This window comes from Megalops cyprinoides, chromosome 20 (assembly GCF_013368585.1).
Source record: "Megalops cyprinoides isolate fMegCyp1 chromosome 20, fMegCyp1.pri, whole genome shotgun sequence".
Classification (NCBI taxonomy): Eukaryota; Metazoa; Chordata; class Actinopteri; order Elopiformes; family Megalopidae; genus Megalops; species Megalops cyprinoides.
This window is the reverse complement of record NC_050602.1, coordinates 19,602,501-19,619,621: the sequence shown is the minus strand read 5'-3', so window position 1 is coordinate 19,619,621 and position 17,121 is coordinate 19,602,501. Positions and strand designations below refer to the sequence as shown.

The following is a 17,121-nucleotide window of genomic DNA, read 5'->3' as shown; positions in this document are numbered from 1 at the left end:
ATGGCAACCCTGCTGGTGAATGGAGGAGGAAGTTGACTTTGTGAATCGCGGCAGGAGCGGGTTCTTCTCCGCTTACAGGGAAACGGTTCGATTTGCTCGCTGTGTCTGCCTTTCACCTTCAGGGCAAATTTTCAAACAGCGCCCACTCCATTAGGTTCTGCTTCGGGTGGGCACAAAGAAAGAGCGGAAGGGAACCATTTGTTTCATGAGGGAACGTTTTCCGTATTTGACGCCGCAAGCATATGTAACATTATATCCCCTATGATTATTTCAAAGACAAAAAGCCAGGCTTTGATCTTGTTACTGTGTCCAGACCGTAAAAGCTGCGCTTGGTCGTCGTCCTCTGCTGTCACCGAGCCCCGCCACCTCTCTACGCTTTTGCTCCCTTTGTGCACTTGCGAGATAATCCCTAAGCCTTTTGCCTGTCGACGGAGGGAGTTGTGAAGCTGAACAGTCAGAGCGGAGAGAGAGGCAGAGACGGCAACAGCGTGGAAGCGGCTGCAGACAGCGAGCGGAGCGCTCGCTCACCACAGACACACGCGCGGGGAGAGACAGCGAGCACTCGTCCCGCCACGGGGGCCGCCGGCTCCGCGACTCCGCCCCGTCGCATCCTCAGTCCCGGGGGGCTGATTTTGGGGAAGAGCAAGGGGGGGGAGGGAGGGGGGGGTCGTTCGCTTTGAGCTTGTGCATGCAGGTGGAGAGAGGGGGGGAAAAAAAGCAGAGAGAGGAGAGGAGAGGAGAGGAGAGGAGAGGAGAGGAGAGGAGAGGAGAGGAGAAAGACGGAGAGGAGCGATCGGCGCTGCGCTCGGGGCCGCTGATGCCAAGAGCCGAGGGACGCTGTGACAGTCCCAGAACGCTGAGGCGTCGCACCCCCACCGCGCAGACAGACGGACGGACGAGGCAGAGACGCACGGACGCACAGACAGATGAGGAGAGACCGCCGACCGGGCTCCGGACCTGGGTGAGTAAAGTTCACCCAAAACCGAGCCTGCATGGCCACTCTCACACTCACACACACACACACACACACGGCATGCCTGGAAGGGTCAGCGCGAGGCGCTGAGGGGGCACGGGGCTTTGCTCTGCCCTTTGACCCTCAGGGCAGCGTCTGATCGGCAGGGGGTCTTTGAGGGGCAGGGGTGCTGCGTTCTGGGGTTCTGAATAGCAGGACTGCTTGCTTTTTTGTGACTGTGTGCTGTGTTTCTAAGCTGTCCTCACTGGCTACCTCAGGTCTCCATGCTGCTTGTTGGTCTGTGTGTGTTTGTTTACTTGTTTCTGTTTGCTTCGGGGGACAGGGTGAGGTGTGTGTGTGTGTGTTTGGGGGGTGGGGTGTTGGGCTGTGTACCATCCAGAAGTTGGTAGTGGAGGAGATGTTTTTTGATTCTATGTGTGTTCTCCTGGTCTCCTTCTCCCCCCCCCTCCGCTTACACCACTCCAATGATGTTCCCGCTCACCCGCCTGCAATTAGGACCTAATTAGCTCCACAAAGCAGAGTGATGGAGCTGCATTTTAATACAGAGCGCGGTGAGTGCTCCGCGTTGTCTTCCATCCTCTCCTCCCTCCCGTTCCTGAGTCAGTGAGACGGAGGGGTCGCGCTGTTGTGCGCTCCCTTGGGGCTGTCGCACCGAGCTGTACTGGGATCAGCACCGAGTGCAAAACAGGGTACAGCTCGTGGTGTATGGCCCACATCCCTCAGCACTGTCTGCCCCTATGACCCACCCCCAGTCACTGCGCTTATTATTTCACTTAGTTTAAAGGCTGTCAACGGTCAAACAGTAGAGCAGGGCATCACCAGAAGCATCAGACGAGAGAAGGTACCCAGCTGCGTGCGCTCTCTGTGCTTGGCAGACACTTCGGTCCCATATAATTGCTGTGCATTTAATGATTGTAATTATCGTAAAAGCGTATTATTCCATTGGTCCACGTCGCTGCTGTGCATTGCTGTTAGGAGGCACACAGACCTGTCCGCCACACGCACGCACGCTTCCTCGCGGCCTCTTGTTTACAGGCAGTTGTGTGGTCACCCCTCTACTGCTTTACTGGAATGCCTTTTACAAGACCAGTAAAGTCAAATCACATTCTGCTCTGCGCTGGGTCAGGGACACTGATGCTGTTTCTGCCCTGTGCTGCCCTTGCTAGACTTGACTGTGTTGGTGGGTTTGACTGTGGCTGGGACGGGTTGGATCTGACAGTGGTAAATGGTGCTGCATTTGGCTGGGTTTGGCTGGATTGTGCTGGGTTTGACTGATGTGGGCTAGCATTAGGACTGTGCTGGGTTTGGCTGGGCAGGGCTGGGGTGGGTTTAACTGGAATACACGACACTGAGCTGGACTGCACTGGTTTTGGCTGGATCATACTAGACTGAAGTAGGCTGAGCAAGACTGGATTAGTCAGACCAGAATGAGCAGGACTGGACAGCCCTGTATTGGGCTGGTAGTCCTCTAGTCACCTGTGTCTCATAGCCATGTCCTTACCTATATGGCTGAAATCCCCGCATGCAATGATTTCTGTGAAAACATTCCACTGCCTTCAATCCTCTGTCTGTCCTTATGAGCGCTTGACAAGTAATTCATCTTGCTTCTTCAAGGGGAGCAGAATCACCTTGAATAGCTCCGTGTGTAATTGGTACTCCTGGGCTTGCGGTGTGCGTTATCAGGTGTTACATATCACACTTCACTTTCAGGGTGTGCAGGTGCTTGCGGCTGCTCGCGCTGTCCTATCTTACTTTCACGCTGCCTACAAAATTTATATTTGCATTTCATTTCAAAAGTCCCGGCTGACAATGAAGAGCGACAGAAGAAAATTCAAAAGGTGTATTAAAAAAAAAAACACACACCCTTGTGAATACTGTCAAAAAAAAAAAACGACTAACCAGGGTGTTGGCTTTGTGTCAGAGCTGGAAAGCAGCCTTAATACCAAGAGAAAGACTCATTTCTGCAGACGTCTGCTTTGTGGTTAAGAAAAATGGATCGATTGCAGAGAAAAGCAATTTTTGTGTTTTCTTCTTTTCTCTCCTTTCACCGACACAGGCTGTTTGCTCTGGTCATGTCTCGTACATGGATCCCCAATAAGGGCTTGTGGGTATGATCACAGTTCTCTGGGCAGAGCAGAGCGCACCTTCGCTAAACTTAATGCATTTCCTCTGTTCCCCTGTAATGCTTCCATTGTACGGACCACTTGTAATAGCCTGGCCTGTGCGTTTGGCACTAGAACTAATGAGTGGACCTATAACCCTTTTGTAGCGTGAAGGGATTCAGAGCTTTCCCGTCTTTGAACTGCCAGCCCTGAGTGGGAGAGGAGATAAGGAACGTCAGGGGAGGGTTTTGCGTCCAAAGGAGGAGGGGAGCACAATTTTAGACGTCTCTTAGCTCTCAGTAGGAGAGGAGTACTATGAAGTCCGAGAGATACTGTCTTGAAGAACGGAGCAGTGTGAATGCTTTTACATACGGCAAAATGTGAAATCCAACAGACAGGCAATGCACTTATCAGTGTATATTTTTGCTGAATATTTCACAAAATACATCTATCCCTGACATATTCTGTTTTTTAAATATATTGGAGAACACATCATAATATAATATATTTAAATGATTTATGCATAAAACAAAACTATGCACAAATGGTAGTATTTTTCTTACATATTTACAAAATTCATTCCTCACGTTTCCTCACACTTTATCTTTTAACATTATTATATTGTTATATTTTAACATATATTTTAACACGTACACTCTTTTCTCAAGGGAAGTTGTGTGTTTGATAAAGGAAACACGCTTTCCGTCCTCACCTGGAAGTCCACCTGGACTGACCTTCACAGAACAGAGAGCGCTGTTCCTGCCGCCTGCCGCCTCACGCCCGAGCGCTTCAAAGGACGAGGCGACCTTGAGACGCTACAGCAGCGCCACCGAACCCCACCGGCCCCCCGCGCGAAGGACAATCTCATTAGCTGACTTGGCTTCAGAGCGGGACTGGCAGCCTGTTTTGTTTCTCTGGGGGCTCTTGTTCGATACAGTCCGCCGAAGGTCATTACTCTACTGTAGTCCTGGCAGCTTGTCTTCTTTTCTTTCTTAGGTCACCTAATTATATTTACATGGCGTTATTTTTCGGGATGAAGCCTCGGTAATGAATCACTTAATCCCGAGGCTCCCTGACTAACGAGCGTTCGCGGTGAAACTGGAAGTACCGTGCGATGCTCTCGAGAGCCAGCAGTTATAAACAATGGCTGTTTTCCCCCCATGGCGGGTTGTTAATCCACTCTTCAAAGGGCCCCAGCATGGCCATGCCACTAAAACTCCAACCACACCCCGAGTCAGAGAAAATTATCAGCCTCCCCCTGGTTAATTCTTCTTATTCACTCGGCAGGTGCTTTTTACACAAAGTGACAGGGAATAAAACCAATGTTTTCAGAGCTTCCCACTCCCTCTGTTATGAAGATTCTGGCTTTGGATTCAGTCCCCTTGGCACTGATAGCCATCTTACAAGGGTGGGGTATGAAGGTAAGGGACAAAGCTACCTCCCTTAATGGCTGGATTCCGTGTTAGTGTCGAAGCGGTACAGCGTGTAGGGAGAGAAGAACGCAAATCCGAAAGTGCTCGTTTTTCACTGTATCACAGTATCTGTGTCTGACCCAGCTCTTCAGTAATGAAAGTCAAGTAATGATCGGCTAGTCAAACAAGCAAAGCGCCGGTCGGACCACTCCACTGTAATGGAGATGCGTTAAAGGTGCACTTGATTACCCCTCATCCCTGTCCCTGTCCCGCCACACGATCCGCCCGTCTGAGTTTCTGCTGATGACACCCCGGGGCTTGTCGGTGGGTCGGGCGCTATTAAATTAATTGAATTGTTAATGGTCGCTCAAAATAACGTGGCCAGTTTTGGAATGCTCTTTACTGTTCGTCCCGCCATTGGCTTATAAAAGAGCCGGCAGCTCATGTAACCCGAAACGGATCAGGATGAGACGGGGCCGGAGTTTGATTTAGTGCAGAAGGAGCCCAGCTCTGGCAAACCTAAAAATTGGGGTGCACATTTGCCTGCACTGGTAGAACAGGATCGGGGGGAAAGTGTGATCACACTCACGCTGTACCCTGAACCCTTGGATCACCATCAAAATCACCCTCCTCACCCTTCCTCTTTCTACCTACAAAAATATGAAGGCCAGAAATATACATTGTGATCTATTAAAGAGTTGCAGTCTCTGCAGATGCCCATTGAAATCAGTGCAGCTGTGTGTAATTTCATAAGGCAGACAAAGCTGCTTTGGTATGTGCGAATTGAAAAGTGTCATGTTAGCGGCGATGATGGACGTGTGAGAGACTGTTTACACAAATCTGGTTTTATTTATTGATTTAAATAATTATTGATTTATTGATTCATTTGTGGGGTAGTGGGGGGGGGGCACGCTTCAGGTGGGTCTGATGCTGTCACACTTTGATGAGAAATAGAGGGAAAGACAGAGAGAGACAGAGAGAGAGAGAGAGAAATGGAGAGACCTGGAAAGAGCCAGAAAATGAGAAAATCGGGACTAAGAGAGTGAGGGGGTAGAAACGAGACAGATGGAGAGAGAGAGAGAGAGAGAGAGAGAGAGAGAGAGAGAGAGAGACAGAGGAAGGAGAGCACAGAAATAGACCTCTCTGAGACATCTTAGTGGATCCTGTCGCTGGCCGTCTGGCACGTTGGCCCCCTCTCTTGGGCCAGGGTCATGGTGAGAGGGGGACGACAGGGGAGGGGTTGTTAATTACGGAGGCATGTGGGTACCGTGTGGCAAGCTGCCTGGGGTGGGTGTGTGTGTGTGTGTGTGTGTGTTGGGGGACGGTTGTCATGGGAGGGGGCCAGTCCTCTCAGTCGTTCAGTCGCACCCCTGGTCCCGGTCAGTGGTAGGCAGGGGGGGCATCCGAAACAGAGATTAAACTCTTTGGACAGCTCGCTGTGGCTTCAGGTGGGTCTGAGGTGCGAGGTGGGTGAGAGGGTGTGAGGGCTGTAGACGAGGCTGGAGAGGAGAGGAGGTGGAGGGGTGGGGATGGCTATGAGAGCTGGCGGAGCGTCGGTCACATCGGCCCTGCCTGCGAGCGGAGGAGGGATCCTCTGATCTGCGGGGGGGGGTGTTTGGGTGTCCTGTGGGTCCCGTAAATCTGCACGCCTTATTCCCCAGAGTGCCCATAAACCGTTAACGCCATACCTACCGGTGTTTGCGTGGCAGTGCTTATTGAGCCGAGGGATATTTACAGAGGTGGGAGCGTGCCGCTGCTCTCGCTTGGCTTCGGGGGCTGATTTGTGTCTGTGTGCTTGGGGCACCGGCGCAGCACGGCCCCACGGCGAGGAGGGAAATGGACTGTGGAGGAGAAACAGAGGAGCGTTTAACGGGAGAGGGGAGTAAATCAGTGCAGAGTTTCCCCCTCTCTCTGTCTCGAGCGTCTCCGTAACCGTGGTGGAGGCCGGCTGCTTCCGTCTGCCTCGCAGGACAGGAGGAGCACACAGACCTCACCCCTAAAGAGAGCGGGGAGTGTACAGAAGGGCTTTACTGTGCCTTTCACAATTTATATTATTGACATTTAGCAGAGGCTCTTATCCAGAGCAACTGACATCGGATACAGTTTTTACATGTTACCCAGTTATACAGCTGGATATTTACTGAGGCAATTGTGGATTAAGTATCTGGCCCAGGGGTACAGCAGCAGTGCCCCAGTGAGGAAACGAACCAGCAACATTTCAGTTACAAGCCCCGCTCCTTACCAGTATGCTACACTGCCACCCCATTGTGTGCTTTAGTTTGTTGTGCGGCCAGGCTTAATCCCCTCTTACCAGATCAATTACATACTCTCTTGACTTTACACAACGGAGTCAAACCGGGGTCCATGCAGACCGGGACTTCATCTTGAGAGAGTGATACTGTTTGTGAATGGGGTCGGGGGGACCTTCGCTGAGTAAACACTGAAGCTTCTTTGGATGCCAGTCCACACCACACACAGTGGACCCGACTGTGCGCCAGACTGCTTCCCACATGCTAGATGCTCCTTTTCCCACACACGTTATGACAGCTATCTGCTGCACACAGACAGCCTTACACAAGGACACTCACATATGTTGCATTTTACACATCATCAGTTTATACAGATGGACAGTCGCTGATGCAGCTCAGATGAAATGCTTCACTCAAGGCAGGGCCCCAGATTTGAGTTTATAACCATTAGATTTGTAACAAGTAGCAGGTCCAGTTCCTTTACATCTCACTGCTTGTTATGCTGGTTAATTGTGGCATTTAAAATGCAGAAAAAAGGAATTCTCTCCTGCGCCTGACACTATATATTGTGTCGATAAAATTGTGCTTCTCTTCAGTTATTCACACAGTTCTAAAATGAGAATATCTGATCCCAGATAATCCAGGCCTTATGCTGAAGATTTAATTTCAATAATCAAAATGCAGGGGAAAAAAATAACCTCCGCTAGCCTTGTCCTTGCCCTGACTCTGACCTGATTCTCAGTTTTAGCTCCTCCTCCTTTCTTCTAAGAAAAAAGAGAATTGGGTTATTTATTTATTTATTTATTTAACCTGAGTGAGGGACACATTATTTGTGCATACGCAGTAAACTGGCCGTGGGGGAAGGCAGTCACGGCGTGACGAGGGACCGTTGTGATGATAGAAGGGAGCGGTGCATTGTGGGTCACGGAGAGAGACCCAGCTGGACTCTTTTCTCCCTGTGGTGGGGGAGCGCAGCCACGGTCGTTAATTCCGCATCACTAGCACACAAACGGTCCCTGAGACAGCAAGAGGACGACCCTGGGACAGTAAATACACCCCCCCCCCCCCCGGAGGGGCTGGGAGGACATGCAGCACAGACTCCACAGAGAAGGGGGTAAATGAATTTTTCAGTCCTGGAGTGCCTTTGTGTGGGATAATGTATGTGCATTCGCATTACTCTGAGAGTGCAGTTCATTCTGAGAGCATGTGTTTTCCTGTGTGTGTGTGTGTGTGTGTGTGTGTGTGTATGCACGCATTTGTGTGCTAAGCTACGTACATCAGATAAATGTCTGTATGTTTGTATGAATATCTGTATACAGTACGCGTATATACGTATGTATACACATATGTACCTGGTTCATGGACTGTGTTTGTGTATGTGTACTTGCATGCATGGTTCATCTGTGTTTGTGTGAATTCTGTGTCCTGTATATGTGTGTGTGTGTGTATCTTCGTTGTGAAAAGGAGGACTGGGGGTGTGTTTTAGAAATGTCTTTGTGGCTTAGTGACTGAGGAAACAGGACATCCTCTGCCACACGCCCGTGCTTCTGTCCCTTTAACTTTGAAAGCTTGCTCCCCCCCGCCCCCCAAACTCCCACCTTCAACTCCACTCACACCCCATTCTCCACCCCCCAGCCCCTCCATTACCCATAATCACCCACACCCTCTTCTTGCCCTTGGCCTCTCGCCTGAGAAACAGCCTCATCTCTCATCACTGTAATGCAAATAGACCAATTTCAATAGATCCAGACATCAAAGTGGATGGCATATGTAACAAAATACGTTCATTATTTTCATGTTCACTTTAATTAACTGAGAGCATATACTGTCGAAAAATTTTCACAGCATGTGTGGCATCACAGTTTGGCAAGGACTGGTTGATTGTTATATTTTCAGATATTTTTGGTATGAAAGGCACTGTATTTGGGCATATTCCTTGGGTTATGTTTTATATTTTAGCATCACAGTTTTCATGTAGGTTTCCCTGCTGAAGTCTGCAGAATTGCTCTCGCTGCTTGTCTGCACCTCCCTCCTTCTCTCTCGTCTGTGGTGTATTCCGCGCTCTCTGTGAGGCGTACCAGCGTGCTCGAGTTTTTTTTTTTTTTGGAAAGTGTCATAAATTTCTTATGTGAATCAAAATAGACTTTGGGGCCCAGATTCTTTGTCACTGTCTTTTTCCTGCATGTCAGCCGTTCAAATGAATTATTCAGCGTTCTTAGAAATATTAGGATCACGAAATTCATTTGAACTCCGTTGGTGCTATTTTAGAGCAGAGAGCTGTCACAGTTCGTCCTGGCGCCATTTCCCGTTTGTCCCTTTTCTCCTTATCGCACGCCTTACTTTTGACATTCTCTCCCTCCTTCCCTCTCAGATAAATAGGTCTGCCAATTTTCGGTTCGATAGCACTCTTTCTCTTCCCTGTCCTCAGGAAATAACGGTTTTGTGATAAAAAGTGATTTATAGTTTGGGCCTGAAAAAAAAGGCTTGACTACATGAACTGGTGCAGTGCTGAAGCAGCTTTGGTGGATCCCATCAGTACAGTTTGAGGCCATCTCTGGCTGTCTGTGTGTGTGCTCTGCTCCTGTCTTTGCTATTATGTCAGTGTTAACTAGAGAAGCAGGCTACACCTGAGAGTGTGAAGGATGGGCGTATTTCATGTGAGGGAGAGCGTTTGCGTAATGCCGACACATTGCTCCCAGTCAGTCACAGGACTTGTGTATTTTTGGTGCCTAGAGGCATGATGTGGCTGACAGTTTTTAACCAGTGTACGTGGCACGCTTTTAACCACTCAACATATGGTCAGCTCACAAGTTAAAACCCGGTGATGTTACTCAGGGAGGTGATGTGATTCCCTTTTCATTTAAACGGATACAAGCAGAGAACTATTCTGGTCTTCCGGAGGCATCCTGGGAGTTGTAGTGTATCACTGGGACTAGAAGGATATTCATGTGTGTATACATGAGAAAGAACTCATGTGCTTTTGTCTGCATGTGTGTGTATGTTTGTGTGCTTGAGAGCAGATGTATATGTGCTTGTGTGTGTATGTATGTGTGTGTATGTTTGTGTGCGTGCGTGATTGTGCCTGTGTGTGTGCATGTTTGTGTGTGTGGCTGTTTATATGTGTGTGTGTGTGTATGTGTGTGTATGTGTGTGCGTGCATGTTTGTGTGTGTGGGTGAGTCTCCAGTCTAAAGCAGTGCGAACATGATCAAGGGCTCGCCCTTAGAAGACATCCTCACCTCTGCTTGGCACGCTTGGTAATGTGTGATTACAGGCGGGATTTCATAACGTGCCTCTCCCTGCATGTGGTGTCATATTCAGCAACCATTTTAATTCTATAAATGTAGATGCGTGCCAGCTTTGCAAACCATCCGAGACATTTGAACTCCATGGGTTGTTTTGTGATATTTGATATGATATTTTTAACATAATATGTGTAATACTATATCATATATGCTATTACTATTACTATTGCTATATGGTGTAGTATATTGTTTATATATACAATATTATTAATCAGTAATAACATATAATATACTTACATATATTATTATTGTTATGTTAATATGAATGACCGCTGGTAGGAAGATGCTATGGAAAGAGACTCTTAGTGGCCTTTCTCTTTGCTCCTGCTGCCCCTGCTGCTTGCAGCCTAAAGCTGAATCAGTGCTCAGCGTTTATTGGTGTGGGATGTGTGGTGTTAGGGTGTGGGGTGTGGGCTGTGTGAGGTGTGGGGTGTCGGGTGAGAGAGTGGGGTGTCATGCGTGGTGTGTTTGGTGGATGGAGTGGGGTGCGGGGCGTAGGGTGAGGGGGGTTGGGGGGCTGGGACGCAGATCCAGCCCGTGTGAGCGAATCATGTTCCGCCAGGCTCCCTGCATGCTCCTCCTCGTTACCACAAGCGCGCAGGTACTGCGGCTGCTTGATGGACAAAATTCTTCAGATGAAAAACACCCTGCATTAAACCCCCCCCTCACCATCTCCCCTTCCTCCCTCTTTCCCTCCATCCCTGCCCCTCCCCCCCTGCAGCTCCTCAGTCCTTCAGCACTGCCTATCACTGGCTCATTATTAACCCTGCTGATAACTAATCTCACGGAGGGGTTAATATTTTCCACGCTCTGGTGCAGGGGGTAGCGGCAGGTATGTGCACTGCAGCCCCACATGCGGAAACAGAGGGGCATTCAGAGTCAGGGTGTTATTAAGGTTAGTAATGAGGGGCTGCCGAATATATCCCCCTTCTCCATCTCATTACCCATTTCTTTAAGAATCTCGCTTTTTCCCTGCCCCCCCAACCCATCCCCCTCGCTCACCTCATCTTATTAGTTCACCCCCCCCCCCCCCCAGTTTCTTCACATCCTTTCCTTTTTTCCACAGATTTTTCATCTTTCCTTTTTTCCGCCTCTCCTTTGGACCTCTCCTGTTGTAATTCCAGGCCTGGAGGTGCTTTCTCTCCAGGGCCGGTATCGCTCAGGGAACCAGACCGATGCAAATCCAGACCCGATACCAGACTCTTTCCAGCCCCGTCTCTGGCTTCACATCGATCCAGCCTGGCGAGGGAGTCGACTCCTTGAGGAGCGGAGTGTGTTGTGCACACAAACACGATGAGGCTGAAATCAAGGACAGGCTCCTGTGTGGAGCTGGCTCCTTCCGCTCTGCGGGTGCTTCTGTTCTCCTGTGTCCCTCGTTATCTTTCACCGGCTAGATCTGGCTTTACCACCTGGAATGCTCACAGAAAAAAAAAAAACCCATTGTCCTGTGCGCTGCTTTCATAGGTCAGGGATAATCTCTGATGATGCTGTTGTGAAACTCGCATTCAGACTGACGCAGCCAATTATAATGTTACCAGTGATCAGGTACATCTTTTCTCTTGAAAAATCGATGCGGATAATGCTGGCTAGATACTGAAGATGTGTTATGAAAAAAAACTCATTTTTCATTTTTGAAGCAGAGCCGCTGCTGTGTGCTGTTATCAAGCCAAGCCTGGTATTTCTGACCTTGGTCAGTACGCCTTTGCTGTCAAAAGATGATTCACTGTCTGTTTGCCAGTGTGAATTCCAGTGTGAGTGCCTTGTTATTGTCAGACCCCATGCTTTTCCTTCACTTCAAGCTAGACACTAGTAGCTTCATTTGCACAACAAAGTGATGTATGTGTTCCTAAAGCACAATCATATTTACTACAGACGTTACTGATTTAGAAATGTGCTTCAAAAATAAATAAGTCAAAATGAAAAAAGCCTGGAAAACAGACTCCCCCTCCCACATGGAAGTGTAGCTGGTTGTTGTTGTTTTGGCATGTCTACCCGCTGTTTCTAAGGCTGTGGCGCGCTGACACATATTTAGCTGGCAGGTTTGCCGTCTACTGTCCCTCCCTGATAAGGATGGGATATCTCCGTGGTCCTAGGGGGATGTTAAATTAGGGTATCGGCTGTGCAGATTTGGGGAGATAATCTGTCCTTATGTTTGTGCAGTTTGGGCAGGACAGTGGGAAGTGCCGCCGCTCTCCCGGGATTGCTGGGTAACCAGGACGTTTGCATATTTCTCTGTCTCTCTCTCTCTCTCTCTTTGCTACTGCTGCACTGACAGCTGATTATTCATACTGAACCATGTTGTTTGGCTTTCACATGAGTAATGCAAAAGGGCCAGTCGGACAAATCCCTTTTCATGACAGTATCTAATGCCAGAGGATCACGTGGACCAGAGAGCAGAGGTGGCTCACTGAAATACAAAGCCTGGATTTTGTCGTTTTTGGTTAAGAAATTCCAGCAAGGAATTCAGGGTTACTCGTCTTTTCATTAGCGCATTTTTCTAGCATTATAATGCATGTGAAAAAAAATATCTGCAAATTAATTGTGTGCATTGTGATTATGTGAATACTGTGCACAATTAATTTAACCGTCTCCCCCTGCTTGGTGCGAATCTCGCTGATGTTCTCCATCTCTCTTAATTGCATTAACGATCTCAATTACTGCCTACTTACCCTGCTTAATTTTGCTTCAGCGTAAACAATCCCTGTGCCTGCATTAGAGGCTTACAGCAGTAAACAAGTTAATTGTCTCTTATTCCGTTATCTGTATGCCAGCCGTCCTGCCCTGGCACAAACCCAATCAACGGAGCAGTATGGAACTTTGGGGTATTACATTACATTGATTCCAATAGCCATTTAGGATGGTAATAAAGAGCAATGATCCGATCGTGTCCGCACAACTAGGTAGCAGCAGGACTCTGAATGCTTTGTTAGGGTACGCTAGGCGTATGGTGCATGGTGAAATTTAATAGGAACACAGTGGGGGGGATGGGGGTGGGGGGTTACAAGTCATTAAGTGCAACTTATGACTCATACCGTAGCAAGCAGTTTAAATCATTCCGACCCGACCTAAGGCTGAGCTCACCTCCTCAAGTACGCTTCTTACCTTGTGACTTCTAACACCCACCGCATACTTGGCGTGAATGTGTTCTGCCTGTGATTGGTCTGAGTGACATTATAAGCTCAAACACTCTTCCCTTTACCGGGATCCAAGGCTGCAGTGGGTCTTCTGTTTGGCTGAAGGCAAAAGCTGCCGAATATTCTCCACATAGCCCAGTAGCTGCTCATGGGAAATGAAGTGTACAGGTGATGGAAATGTCCTACCCAAGCTGACATTCTAGACTTCATCTCCCACTGGCCCTTTCTTGTTTAATGTTGCAAGATGTTTTGCCCATTGCTCTCTGCCTTGGACCAACCCACAACAGAGGAGAAAGTATTAGTTTACAGCCTGACAGCAGTGTGGCATAGTGGAAAGGAGCAGAGCTTGATTCCTGAGTGGGGCACAGCTGTTGTACATTGTAAAATATTCAGATGTGGTTAATAAATAGATGAAAGTGAGCTAGGTAAGTCACCCTGGATGAGAGCATCTGCTTAGCAAATATAATGTTAATGTAATGTAATACACAGCAGTGTTGTCATTGCATATACATTATGTTGTTAAGGCACATATCTCGTCTGATGAAATTTTGTAAATGGCATGTTGTTATGGCACATATCTAGTCTGATGAAATTTTGTAAATGGCATGATTCGGCCTGGTGCCTGTCAGATCTTAAGTGCGTGCAGAGAACAGCACGTAATAACACAAAATGCAATAAATTGCACAGATGCCAAAAGATACAGATTTTTTTTTTACATTGAAGTCTATTAATTTGGCAGATGCTCTTATCCAGAGCTACTTACATTGCAAGTGCAACATCTGTACAATTTTAATTAACTCACATCTGCTAAATTCATGATCATAACATCTGATCACCTTCCAGAAAAATAGGGAGCAGATTGGGTCTGAAAAGTCACTAGATTTAGCAACAAAAGCAGCAAGTTGGCAACACTGCCGTCTAATCACTGATCACGAGTCGCAGACAACGTCACGTGGCGGCCATTACTTGCCAGATCAGCGCCGCCACCGTGCGGCTTTGCCGCATGTCGTTTGGCGCATCCGACATCACGGCGCGTGAAGGAGGCCCTTGAAATATCCGGCTTCGGGCAGATAATGCCTTGCTTTTGACTTGCTGAAGTCCCGTTAGTCACGCCCGCTTCTTTCTGGGGGCTTGAGGGATGGGGCTTATTAGCTTGAGATGTGGCTAATTAATCCGATAAGTAAGCCTTGAAGCTGGCGGCCGGCACAATGGCTTTAATCTGCCGCTCAGCGGATGAGCTCGCGAGGACAGTACGGCGGAGGGTAATGGAGTGCGGTGCGTCTCACGGCCAACATCTGAGGGCGAGGCGTCCGTGGACACTCGTATTAGCTGGCTCTGTCTTCCGTTCCTTGTGGTGGTAGCGGAGTCTGTGTAACCATGGCTGGATGATGCTTCCCAGGAAACGACGTGAACAGAATGAGCTGCAGGGGAAAAAAAGTGAGTTCCCTGCTCTCCTGCCACACACCTGCATTTAATATGCCTTTAATTAGGCAGGTGCAGCTCGTTAGCCAATGGCTGGTTGTCTACAATTAAATTACACATGTTGACAATTACAATTAACAATTAAACAATTAACTCGTTTGGAATGCAACTGATGGTATGAGATCTGTCTATGGCAAATATGGTTACATTGGAAGAATTAAGGGTCCTCATGTTAAACAATTATCAATACGACACATGACTAACACCACATTAACAATGCAGCCGTTTTGGGGACGGGTGAACTCCTTCACAGTAACAGTTTACACAAACATCTGAGTGTGAAGACTCGGGAGACGCTGCTATCGGTCAGGGCGCTCTTTTCTGTTTCTGGTTCCACTGTCACCACTGCACGCTCTCGTGCAACGCGTTCGCGTCGTCTGTGGCATCGGGGGGGACTGGAACAGGGAGTCGAGTTTCAGGGTTTGCGCTGACAGGGAAGTGTGCCGGGTCTGGATCAGACGGGTTTCTGTGGGGACGTCTCTGAGAGGCGGGCTCTGAGCGAGCGAGCGTGTGTCTGTGTTGAGAGCTGAGCCAGAGAAAGCAGGTCAGCTCACTGCAGGGTACTGCGGTAATTATCTCAGGTATGGTTAATTAAGCGCTCGCTTCTGCTCACACTGATAGGCTTCATCTGTGCCCTGTCCCTCAAGTCACTGTGGATGTTTTTCTGAAGTATCTTCCTTTTTTTTTAAAATTCAACAGCAGAGTTGTTGAACCTCTGTTCCACCTCAGGCATTTTGATACAGGTTTAGTGTGGTTCACAGGTTTGGTTGTCTGTGGTACATTTATCTGCACCGAACAAGATTGCACCTTTGCAGCATCCTAATCTCCAGTGATATCATCCTTATGATATCTGTGAAGTTCCAGTGCTGAGTTGGTCAGAATTGGTGGCCCTACTTTATCTCTCTACATAGTGTTCATCACATTACATTACAGTCATTTAGCAGATGCTCTTATCCATAGGTTACAAATTTTACATGTTATCCTTTTATACGGCTGGATACTCACACAATTCTGTGTTAAGTACCTTGCTCAAGGGTACAGCAACAGTGCTGTTGTGGGAAATCAAACCAGCACCCTTTTGGTTATGAGCCCTGCTCCTAACCACTATGCCACACATAGCACCTCTGTTGCTCCTTTCACTTGAATTGATACACTCGTGTTCTATTGTGCTGGAAGTTGCTCTGGATAAGACCGTCTGCTAAATGCATGTAATGTAATGTAATGTACACAGCATTCATATCCTGACCCAGATCAGGCCCCTGTGGTACGTTGAGACTAGGGGAAGAGAGCATGCTCACCTTAGGCCCCTGTTTTCTATTAACGCTGGAGAGGGAGGGAGGGTGGGGGTGTGTGATGTGACAGGTTTGCCAGGCCCTGGGGAAGTCTTAGGCAGCAAATGGGCCAATCATGTAGGATCGTTGTGCTGTTCCACATCTCTGGGGGGCTCTATCACAGCGAGCGACTCTCAGCATGAGACTGCACCGGGCCTCATTACATATAATGCTCAAGTAACGGTGACAATCGTACCACGAGCCAGGAGGTGTCATCAGGTGCCTCTCACTGACAGATTGCATGGGTACACGACGTTGTCGCGCACGGCATACACCGCTCATTTAGCGAATAAGCCATTCGCACTCCAAAGCACAGTGCTACACCAGACAGCACAGAGGCAATTAACTATTTAAGTTTTTGTTCTTCTGTGCTGCGGCTGATATTTCTCTCTTCCTTTATCTTTTTTTTTTTCCATTTGTTTCCTGGAGGTGGTGCCTCGCTGCCAGCTGTCCCTAATACCCCCGCGGTCTTGTCAGCAGTTCGATTAATAGCGGAAGAAAAGCACGCAGAATATCTGGGTGAGACGGGATTAGAGGGGAGTGGCAAAGTGGGGCACACAAACATTCCAAACTGCAACATGTTCGGTGGAGTCAGACAGGATTGTGTGGTTATGTATGGACACACTCATGCAACATAAACCCCCCCCCCCCCCCCCCGACATCCAGGCCTTGTTATAAACCCAATGCGTTTGATTGATGCTGCACTGCCAACCAGCAGTGTTAGCCGGAGGTAGTTTGGCTTTTAATATCCATGGTTGTGATTACTAGCACCATCAGTTCAATCTCTGAGGGAGGGAAGGACGGAAAGTAGTAGTTTTTGTAATTTCACGCATGCTGCATTTCCATAAAAGAGCTGGTTTTTAGCTCTAACAATGGTTGTTCTTTTTTTGGGGGGGAAGGAAATGTCAGGAACATGTTAAGCGTTTCACTGAGCTCTCTCGCCCGAGGAAAAAACACACAGACACTTGAAAACTAAAACAATAAAAGAAGTCAGAATGAATTCCCTATTTTCTCTGCCGCATTAAAAGCAAAAGTCCCGCGTGGATGTCTCGTATCGTTGGGTAAGCAAGGACCTCCAGGAGAATCGGATGGCTTAATCTGTTGTGCTGTGTTTTACCCCTGTGTTTTGTTGTG

General features: G+C 48.3%; 1 protein-coding gene across 1 annotated transcript in view; it reads left to right on the top strand.

Moving 5' to 3' along the window:
- Positions 1-707: 707 nt before the first annotated feature.
- Positions 708-17,121, top strand: part of LOC118795973 (leucine-rich repeat and immunoglobulin-like domain-containing nogo receptor-interacting protein 3) — a 31,782-nt gene continuing 15,368 nt past the window's right edge. Inside the window, exon 1 of the mRNA XM_036554796.1 lies at positions 708-961. The gene's annotated coding sequence lies outside the window, so the exon portion shown is untranslated. The remainder of the gene's footprint in view (positions 962-17,121) is intronic.